Source organism: Sipha flava, unplaced genomic scaffold (assembly GCF_003268045.1).
Source record: "Sipha flava isolate LNK unplaced genomic scaffold, YSA_version1 224_pilon_pilon, whole genome shotgun sequence".
Classification (NCBI taxonomy): domain Eukaryota; kingdom Metazoa; phylum Arthropoda; class Insecta; order Hemiptera; family Aphididae; genus Sipha; species Sipha flava.
The window spans coordinates 646971-659044 of record NW_020272857.1 but is presented as its reverse complement, the minus strand read 5'-3'; the positions used below and the strand labels follow the sequence as shown (position 1 = coordinate 659044).

The 12074-nt window shown below is 25.7% G+C and overlaps 1 protein-coding gene across 2 annotated transcripts in view; it reads right to left on the bottom strand.

Moving 5' to 3' along the window:
* Positions 1-11624, bottom strand: part of LOC112683323 (protein Tob1-like) — a 40095-nt gene extending 28471 nt beyond the window's left edge. Inside the window, exons 1-2 of one of the 2 annotated variants that reach the window (XM_025554313.1) lie at positions 11214-11624; positions 2036-2142 (exon numbers count right to left, since the gene is read on the bottom strand). The gene's annotated coding sequence lies outside the window, so the exon portion shown is untranslated. The remainder of the gene's footprint in view (positions 1-2035; positions 2143-11213) is intronic. The other variant, XM_025554314.1, reaches the window with a different exon arrangement.
* Positions 11625-12074: the final 450 nt, after the last annotated feature.

Below are 12074 nucleotides of genomic sequence, written 5' to 3'. Positions count from 1 at the left end.
ATAATCAGACGTAATAATTTCAAAACGTAGCCCAGTGTTCATGTAAATTGTGCGTCAATAACATCATAACGACATGTCTTATTAATAAAAAAAAGGTGAAAAATACTTAAGTCAAATGTACAGAAATAATGAAATAAGAAATGTAATCAACTATATATAGCCATATATGTACAGATAGAACAATCGTTTTTTATAGTAAAAAAGAAAGACAGAGGTTATGAAAGAAAGAAAGAAAGAAAGAAAGAAAAGAAAAAAAAACATTGTCTTATATATGATTAAAGCAAAATGATAGTAGACGGTCGTTCACGGTAACCCGTTGACCCGCAGGTGTGCATATAGTACCTCGTATACTTTATTGATTCATGTCGAGGTCTTTCACCCGTTGAAATCATAATGAAGTGATCTATAGGACAAGGTTTACTGAGTTGGAAATGGTTTGAAGTTTTAACAAAAAATGAAACTTCACATTTTACTTTATTTTCAGCTATAATAATATTTTCGAAGTCAAATAGACATTGTATAGTACATTATTTTTGATAATATTCATAATTTACATTTTTTTTCTATGCTGATATCTACTAATTTTATTTTTTAAAAAATAAAAATAATTTTTACTTATAAATTATATTAAATTATGCGAAATTAACATTTGTTTTCATAAATTATTAACATTTATAAATAATATTAAGAAAGTTACAGTAATTAATTTAAAAATAACAATAGAGTACCAATATATTATAATGATTATCAATATCATTAAGTAAAATTATGTCAGTTAGAAGAGTAATAGGTACATCAAATAATTGTTATTATACTAAATTTGGAAGTTCAATGCTTAAATATTAATACTGTGATGATTTTCAGGTATGTTAAGAAATATATTATTCCTACTTAATATATGTATAATATATAGTATGCGCCATACATTTAAGAATTCAGAGATAAAGTTTATATTAGTAAAGATTAGTTAAATAATTGATTACGCGATATAATATGATAACGCTTTGTGAAAATCGACTTATTAAAAGTATATCTCTTCATTTGAACTATAGTATCTTATGTTTACCCTCTACCATCTATAAATTAATTTTAATTAGTCGTCCTTGGAATACGTTATCATTACAGAAGTCAAGTGACTTGTCACATAAAATTATTTAAAATAATAATAAGGAACGGTAGTTATCACTGTCTAGTCAAAATTAATTATTATATAGAAAATATTGACCAATTAATTCCAAAATTAAATGCTGTACAGTAGCTGGATTTTGTTTGCAAACTATACATTTTGTTCAATAATTAGAATATTGAATTTCTATTGAATTTTACTATTAATATAGATGACTTCAGAAATAATTTGAAATTAATTTCCAAATACATAATAGATATATATCGTGCGAGTATGATTTAATTTATATAAATATAGATATAAGAACATAATATTAACTACCTGCTTAAAAATAAAGGATTTAAATAAGTATTAAAATAATCTTTAATAATATAATATGTGATTATGTATAGTTAACTAAACATTGGTTATTTAAATAATGAAATTAAAAAACTTAATTATTTGAAGCATCTATAAAAATTATAAAACCTTAAGAAAAATTCTAGTTTGTTAATTTGAATGTTTTGAAAATCGTTTGAAAGCGATTATTTGTATGAACGTCTATAAGTATGTATACATAGAGAAAGCAAAAAGTTAGTAAATTTAATTTATGCATCGGAGACAAAAGATAATTGTAAAGCGAAATTGGCAGTGATACGTGATTTAACGTATAGTATACTTATGACAATGCACTACGAGAAATATTATTGAAAACAATGAAAACAAGAGAAACTTATATATTTCTGTATAGTTTAGCCTGGATTTGCAGAGAAACTTAATACTAAAATAGAACTCTAAAATACTTTTAATAAACTTTATTTGTTCACGTATTTATAATATGTTATTCAGTTTTGTAAAATTGTATTCAAAATGTATATGTCCTCTAATTTAAATTTTAATTATTATAAATTATTTAATGTGTTTACTTACCGAGTGTTTGCTGGTTGTCAGTAGAATCAAATTAAACTATTAGTTAGAACTCAGTGGTCTTTAGATTATTGACCACAACGCAAACTTTTATTTCCAAAAAGAGTTTCCTGAAAAATTATTTTATTTTTAAATTATATTTTTATTATTTATAAAGAAACAAATATAATTACTTATCATCAAATAATATGTTATAAAACTAAATTTTAAATTGTTGTACTTAAATCTATAAAAATATTTATTCTTATTTCATAGAGAAATTTAAAATAAGCTTCAGTAATAACAATGACAAACGGAATTATGAATTTGTATTCCAAGATTTATTTTATTTCATGAATATTTTATATGCTTTGAATGTATAGTTATTTAATGTATAGTATAAAATAGTGAACAAATATAATAATAAAAAAAAAAACCAAATAATTATATTTAAAGTACAAAAGTAATATTTTATAAATAAGATGATACATTGCCAACTAAAAATGTGAAGATTTTTATAAATTGTTTCAGGAAAAATAAGATTTTTGTTGTACTTGAAAAAATAAAATAATGGTATCAATATTGATTATAAATGTATATTTTACAATAGAAAAACATATTAAATATATTTTTAAAGAATTAAAAAATAAATAATAAGTAATTAAATAATTTTAACGATTATTTGTTAAATTCAATATCACATTTAATATAAGTAGCATTTATTAACAGGTAGTTTGATTTATTATTATTCATTATTTCATTTGCATGTATTTGTTCCAACCATTTCGAATAAATTATGTTTTTTATGCGATTTATAATCAACAATTTTTAAGTAATTTTCCTTTTTAAAATTTCCACAGTCTTAGTAATATATAAGGAAATCAAACAAATTTGTTATCTATATTTATGATTTGATGTATTAAGCTTTTTGTATAATGTTAAAAAAAAATCCATTTATCTTTTATAGTTTTATCATGAGACAACGATTTTGATCAATAATTATTTTTCTTATATAAAATATACTATAAAAGTGGAAAACGAAGGATGATAATATTTTGTATAAAAAAAAACAAAAACTTCATGTTCTAGGTAAAATTTTCTTTTAAAATTTAATTGTACAGGTTTATTTTAAGTGGTTAAAATTTCAATTGTTTTCTATCAGAAAATTATAAACTAAAAAAATGTGTACTATATGATGTATAAATGTTGTTACATATATCAATCGTTGGGGTCCAAAAACAATTTTTTTTTTTAAGTGTATTTTTAAAACGACAAATACAGGCCAATATCACTAAAAAAAAGCCTAAAAAGAAAATACCATTTTATATATTATTCCATATCTGCGTGAGTGGGGATACATTTAAACGCGTTTTTAGAAACTACACATAGCTCCTAAATTATGATTCTAAATAGATACTCAACGATCGGAAGTGAAAAATGGTTTTGGGTGTTTTGGCAACGATAACTTTAGTTGCATATAGCTTACACGTGTACCTATCTAAGACATCTAAAAGATAGCCGGTTTATATAAAATGACCGTAATGTTATTATTTTTAGGCAAACTTTCCGTTCCACGAGTAAATTACAATGACCTTTACCTATGCCAAGCCATGATGTATTTACAACGATCTTATCAAAAATATTTCATATACTATCTAACGTATGTAGTTGCTACGTTGAATGCTGCAGCTGATGTTTATTTTTTAAAATCATATTATACAGAGTGGTTTTAATATATTTTTCATCAGAGAAATTAAGCATATATTTAAATATATAATGAAACTTATACATTTAAAAGTTGCATTTTTTAAAATATTCATTTAAGCAGAATATTCATTACAATTGATATGTATAAATTAATAATAAATTCATTACGCGTTATTCAACTATAATGTTTTTAAACTCTTGAAGTATTTATTTTTTTAATAAAAAATATATATTACGTTTTATTATAACTAGTCATACCTAACTATACATTTTATTAATATATTATTATTATTTATTTAAAAATATGTATATTATGTGAAAAATAAAAAGATAATTTATTTTAAATCAGACGATAAATATAATGTAAGATACCACCACACTAAATTATAAATATATACCTATATCTTAAAATTTAAAACAAATAATTTTTTAGTTTTATAGTTTAAGTACATTTTAATTAATAATTCATTAATATTTTAAATCTTACAAAAATCAATTGTTCAGATTGGTTGTACACTTAAATTACCAAGATGTTTAAAATGAAAAACGATTTTTAAATTGTGTTAAAATTAAATACAAAGATGCAAATACTTTTTTTTGTTATAGAATGATATAACTTTGAATTTTGTTGACAAGCTACTTAGACTAAATGTATAGGGTTTAAATTGAGTCGAAAATAAATCACTTATTTTAATTTTAACATCTAATTTTCCTTTTATTCATCAATGAGTTAATATGGAAATGAGTTCAGAATCATTATCTATTTATTGTATTAAATTCGAAGGTCTCTTTAAATATTTGCAATTTTGTTGCTTTTTTATGGTAATTTAAATATAATTTAATATTAAAATAAGAAACATAGAAATATGCTTGCGTACTTTATACATAAAAATATTTATAAAAATTATATTCGTGGGGTTATGATATTTTAAAATTCAAACGAAATGTTATCAAAAATATTTTTTAATAATATAATATGTAATATTTCTACCGGTTGATAATTATATGCTCGGGACGATAAAAATTTAAATATGACAAATTATTGTTATCATAATTGTTGTCACTCATTAATTATTAATAATTTTTTTAGTCAAATTGTAAATTACAAGACAATTAAATGGTAAAAAAAAATATAAAACAAAAACCAATTATTAACACTTATTAAATTTTATTTTTACAGCAGACAATTATTATAATTTTGTAATTGCCACTGAAAATAATATACACAGGTAATACGCAGTATTTCATATTACATTTCGTATAAGAAAATATTTATTATACATATGTTATGATAACAATAATCATTACTCAAAAGTAACAATGTTATATAGATGTATTTTTCGATGTTCAAAAAATAATAATAAAGAACCATTTATTTAACAATAATTTAAAATATTCAGTATGGAATAAATTTATTTGTATATTTTTATATTTTCAATCAAGGAACCGTTTTCAAAATAAATATTATTAAATGCCACAATGGAATAAAGTAATCGAAACTATTTAATAAATTACAATGTTATCATTTTGAGATAATAAATACTCGAATATAATTAAATACATCTTTAATGTTCGCAGAACGTCCATAAAATAAGTGTCTCAACAATATTATTATTGATTATTTTATAAACTTCTCTACATCAAAAAAAAAAAAAAAAACATCAAAGTCAATATATCTACAAAAAGATAACACAATGGATTTATAGCAGTACACTTCACAAGTACACAAACACAAAAAAGAAGATTACAATATAAATTACTGTTGTATTAAGACTTTGTTTTTTACCATATTATATCTAAATAAGAACAATGTGAATGTATTTTTAACACATATGTTGGTTGGGAGATGGTGTAAGGAGTTAGATACACTCGAATCGATTGTATTTTAGGGCACAAGTTTACAACGCTCACAAACAAACCGTAAACATATACATATACTACATATATATCTACGCAACCAACCCCTCTGTAAAGTTCAGGGAGCCTAGGGAAATATCTGGGTCAAATCCCACTTTCACCACATGACTATCTGCTACACACACTACCACTACAACCTCCCCTATCCGGACCGAGTAAGACCGAGTAAACCATGTCACGCACACAATGTTCCAGACGCTCGTTTATCACTACTGTCCACTCTTCCCTTTCATCCACGTCTACTCCCCCCTCAGACCACTACGATGGTATATTTGGTGTCCTAGGTCTTTTTGAATAGAACGAAGAACTAAAGCAGATGGGTCTCCTTATTCTTCACAAAATATTAAGCTGAATCAATTTTATTGTTAGAAAATAATTGCTAACACCTGAACATCCGTCATAATTATAATAATTTATAATAATTACATTACAATTTTAGACACATTTGACAACTAAACGTTGATAGTTAATACGGTGAAAGTTACTTGTGTCAAAATCGAATAATGTTTTAATCGTTAATTAAATTATCCGTAAAATACATTTAGTATCAGTCATTTTTGCGAAGACAAATCATTTATTATTTTTTAATGAATTAAAATTTTTTTTTAGAAAAATCTTCAACATACCTACATTGCAGGTATGTTTATAATGTACAATTGAAGCCGTCAATACATGGTTAAGTTATATACTGTTGTATAACAAAAGTAGTTGTACATGATTTAAAGTCAAATAATTATTACCATAAGAGTGCACTATTGATAATGATTATAATAAATGAGTTATTAATTTTCTAGACGATACAAGCCACATAACACATGCACTTATAGCAAAATCAATTTATACTTCAATCAAATCAATATATTCAAAAGTATAATCATAAATAGTAAATCATGTATATTTTTTTATTTTATACAAAGGCTCAATATCGATCGCATATACTATATTATACAAAATATAAGTGATGGTATTGCGCGTTATGTTAATGACCAACATGTAGAGATAATTAAATGATATCCAAACGTAATCATTTGAGGTTAAAATCGATGCAACCAAGAAATAAAGACTATACTAATCGAATGCAATATCAGACTCGCTGGCTTATATATATATATATTGTTTGCAGTGGGTACGATAAACGTCATTTTTACAAAGTGAACGGAACATGTGAACTAGAACAAATTACAACAATATAAATCGTGGTATGGTATCGGGGTATACTCGTATATCGCAAAGAAAGAGAGTGTTTACGAACGTTTATTTTTCAATAGTTGTGTTCGTTCAATTCTCACATTTAAAATTTGATCAATCGTTTTTAAATATTAAAATCAAGAATATATAAAACATTAATGACGTTTTTCGATTCATAATGGACTAATATAGCCTTGTTTAGTAATGATAATTAATGAACTGCTGTTGAATCATTAATTGGGTCAGAATTATTTTCTGTGCAATGTGTATGGGCATACATAAATATCAATCGAAAACCCAAGTGCCTTATATGATTATGCCAGTTCACCGCTATGTGCATGATGGTGTTGTGACTTGTGTATTCAAAAACGTATATAATTCCAGCTCAATGGCATGTATATCCGGCAATGATCCTATTGTGTTATCTCTGTGTGTATTATGTGTGTGTGTGTATTGCAGATAATGAGACGAAGGAAAAATATTACCAAGTTGTTGACGTAATTTCGTAATATTAACTAAAAACTCAAACGACGAAATTCCCACGGAGGACTAAGCAACAATACATCCCATACAGTTTCATGTATATACTACAGTCACGTGTACGCGAAAAAAAGTAATGTCAAAATCATTAAAATATCTTCATAGTCATCATTCATCAAATTCAAATAAAGTTTCGAATAAAATTCGATGCCGTTTCTAATAGACCTTGATTTCGGTATAGTTTTTGCCAAAGTTAACCTTGAACAAGTTTTCACCTCCCGATCCCACCAGTAAAGTATATAATACAAAAAAAACAACGAACAAAACTACAAGTTTTTACGATATTTTTATTATAAAACACAATTCTTGACAAGCGGGTTTTATAGATTTTCGAAAAGTACAAAAATACACGAATAACAATGATTTAAATTACTACATAACAAGTTCAAAGGTCGCAAATGTCAAAAGTATAATAATTTGTTAGTAAATAATTGAAATTAAAGTAAAAAAAAAAGTTAAATATGTTTTTGGACAAGTTATATGGAATCGAGTTTTATGACCTTGAATGAACAATTGCATATGTATGCCATAAAATCCTGCAAAATAATTACAAATACCTATAATTTTAATATTGGATAGCCTAAGTAATGTTTTTATGCAAAAACATGACAGTAGGTCGGAGTATGAGGCCATTCATTCTATATGTCATTGTATTTTTCATTATTTTTAATATTTTAAAATTAATTTATACCCATCTCACTTAGCACTAAATTAAAACACTACAAGTAATTCAAACCTAAAACCGATAAAAAAATAAAATTGCATTCGTGTATTTAAGATTTTTTAATGATATTCTATTTTTGTATCAGGAACATTATATTTTAATTCAAGAATATGTTTTAGATTACAAAAGTCAAACATTTAGAATAATTAGTGAATTACTGAATAAAATTAAAATATAATAACTATAAATATAAATTTAGTTTTAATTAAACATATTAATTGTGAAACATAGGAGGATTAAAACATGTAATCATGTGATATTTACATCATAAATCAAAATTGCTTTTAATATTATATTAAGTTTTTACTAATAATATTTAGATAAATCTAAATAGAAATATAAATCTAAAGAAAATCAGCCTTCAATTTAAGGAGTAATCAAATAATAATTTTATTTAAATACTCGAAATAAGCATTTCCTGCATTTAAAGATTTAAAATATACATCTACTAAATTTTCTTTTGGATATAATATATATTGTACAAATATGCTAAAGGCATAGGTACTACAAAAAAAAAAAAAAGAAAATATTAATTAGTTTTATAATATTTGAATCGTTTAAAAAAAAATAGTTTTTTATTATTCATAATTGTTCTTAAGATTTAAAATGTTTTTTTATTTAGCACTAGTTTAAGTTAGTTTAGTTTTTTTAACAGATAATGAAGTTAAGAAATTGATAATAATATAATATGATATTTTTTCCTAAACCAAATTATTACTTTGAACTATACAACATTGTATGTATACAAATATAACTAATTATTTGATTTGTTATCATACGAAAACGAAATTAACTACATTTACTTGATATTGGAACAAACTCTTCAATTAAAATTGTTCTTACTTCTATTAACCTAATGATTGTATCGATAACGAGTTTTATGGGTCATTATTTTTTATTGTTATATTAGTACCGATTGGCATTAAACCAGCTAGTCAATTAAAAGTATCAATGAGTGTTAAATATATTAAAATTGTGTATAAGAAAATTGAATAAAAAAAAAAAACCATTAACTCTTAAAGGAAAGTATTTGTTCAATACAGTTTGCTTTATTATGATACCTTAAACTGAAAGTACTATCCATAACTAGCATATTTTTAATTGAATTATTGTTATTAAAAGGTTTTGAATCAATAATTCTTCAAATATAGAATAATAGTAATCAATAAATGGGAAATTTTAATGCAACTTAAATGTTCATTTTGGAATTCTTTAATTACTTTTTACACTTTGTTTATCATATATAAAATTTAGTTATAACTACAACATATTTATAATAAAATTAAATAATACGAATAATTTAATATTGTGTATTACTAAATTTTTCTCGAACCTTAAACAACCACTGTTAATCATATCTAATCATATCTGAATCATTAATCATTTTTAACAATTGTTAATTGCAAAAATTATACAAAGTTTCAAGACGTTTTAATAGTAAAAGTGTTAATTATAAATATGTGAACTATATGATAATATTATGGCTTTCATAGTTTTAATTAGGTATTTTGAAGTTCGTTAATGTACTTTTAGTAATTTTTATTTAATCATTTAATTTTAATTTTAAGAAACTAAAAGAATGTTATAATCCATTTTTATGAGAAGTTTTAAAAATAGGTTTCTAGTAAATACAATTTTTGAAAATAAGAATTTAATACTCGGGTTAACTATCAAAAAATATAATCACAGTTAATCACTAAACTGAACCAGAATAGTATTGACCTACTAAAGCTGCAAACATTTTTAGTGATGAAGGTGTATGATATATTTTAGTATACATAGGTATATTATATAATTATTAAAAAAAAAAAAAAACACTGATAAAACTGTAATGACAAATAAGAAGGTTCAGATTACGTAATTTGTACAACAGCTAACTATAACGCTGATATGCAATTTAATCACTTCAGAAATTATATTCGTTTTCATCTTTAATATAAATTGAAAGATATGAAATTAAAAGCTATTGGTAAATTTTAAAGAGTAATTCTACGTCCCAAAAACCGTTGTTTAACGTTTTCTCATTAAATTTAATATATAAATGACATCTTCTCGATTGGCCATTGACCTATATCGTTTTCGTTTTTTCTTAATTAACCATTTTAAAAACCTACAGCAACAATTGATGGCGTTCGCCAGGACACGTCCTTTAACGGTCGATGCTTCGCCCAAGGTGAAATTTTATATACACAGTATCCACCTCCCTCTGTTATGAGATTCATTCCACCACCTAAAGAAAGTTAATAGGTACCAAGGCAAATAGTAAATACCATAATAACGCCAAAAACATAAATATAAATTTGCTTATTATTAAAATTAAAATTAACATTAAGGGTGAAAGTCGAATATTAAAGATAGTGGGGAATTAGAAAAATTCATATTAAGTTAAATGTCTACGTAGATCTAATCTATTCATTTATAACATTTATAAATGGACGTGTTCTAGTTAATAATAAGTATTTCGATAGTAAATTATCAATCTACAACTATTCGATTAATATATTGAGAACCTCTGTACCATAAAGAAAAAAAAAAGAACCTTATTCGGTATAAAATATCTATATATATAAAAAAAAAAAAACAATGACTATAAAAATGTTATTTGCTTTAAATCATTATTATATAGCAGAAATTTAAAATAGGTAGTACATGGATTTATAAATTCAGTCGTTTTGTTTATTTCACGATACATGTACCGTTTATTTTTTCCATTTCCCGTAAACTAACATCATGAATAGGAAATACAATAGTTAATTGACTGGAAATTGCACAAGAGCATTTTGAATGCAATTATACGGAAGTATACAAATATTTTCCTAAGTGTCGCAATTTGCAAACGCATCGAATGGTGACCTCCATAAAACTAGAGACCAGTGAAATTCACGGATAGATTAATTTAATGATGTAATTTAATGGAAAAATAATTACATAGAGTCCGGGATAGATTTTGTTAATCATAAATAAGTAAAATGTCAATTTTTGTTGGGTGAACCGGTTTTGCGCACGTGTCGTCGCGCGAGTAATATGATAGCATTTTACAAACCTAATAATTTTAACAGCGTTGAAAAATGTTTAAACGAAAAAAAAGAAATATCAATAAATATAACATTATCAAAGATGACTTACCAATGGCTAAGTGATTCCGTTGGAACTATATTGGGTTGCCAGCGTTGAGTTTTATAAAATCAAAATAAAAAAAGTGACCGAAAATATGCGACGGTACATAAAAATGTAGGAATATACGTTTAATATATATAATATATATATATATATATATATGTGTGTATATGTGTAATGTTCGTGATATAAAAAGTCAGTTACCGAGTTAAAGTTATTGTTTAACCGTGACGAAAAATTCGAGTATCCGCAATCGAAAACACGATCCGCAAGACAGTTTTTATACAAGAAATTAAATATTATATTGATACATGTACGTACACATTAACGAAAGTGAAAAAAAAATTGTGTTTATTAACAACTAAAGGAACAGAACGGCAGAGCGTACGGAGCGCGTGTGACAGACAGAATGCAAGACCCGGTCGGCCGCCACGACGAGCGTTGCCTCGGGGGCTCCGGCCAATATGATGATTGACGTCACGGAGAGATACGTCACGAGCGGCAGCACCGTTGCTAGGGGGTTCTGACGTCATGGCGGCCCTCGTGTAGGCGTACAGGCACACGTCGCGCTTCGTCCGGGATGTGCCCCCTCCGATCCCCGTCACAACGTGGCGGCATAGTTTTCATGTATCCCTCGAAATTCCTCTCCCGAACTCCCCCACCCACACCCTCACGGTCCACCACCTTTTTGCCCACCCATCTTTCGACCGCACTGACACTCCGCGGCCGTTCGACGCAGACTCGCGGAAAAATTTAGGCTACGCGGGTGTTGCCGCGGCGAAATGGAAATCCCGCGACACAACAAATTTATTATGAAGCCTCCCACGGGGTGGTTTTAAATTCAGACCGGCAGTAGCCGTTCAGTGGGTG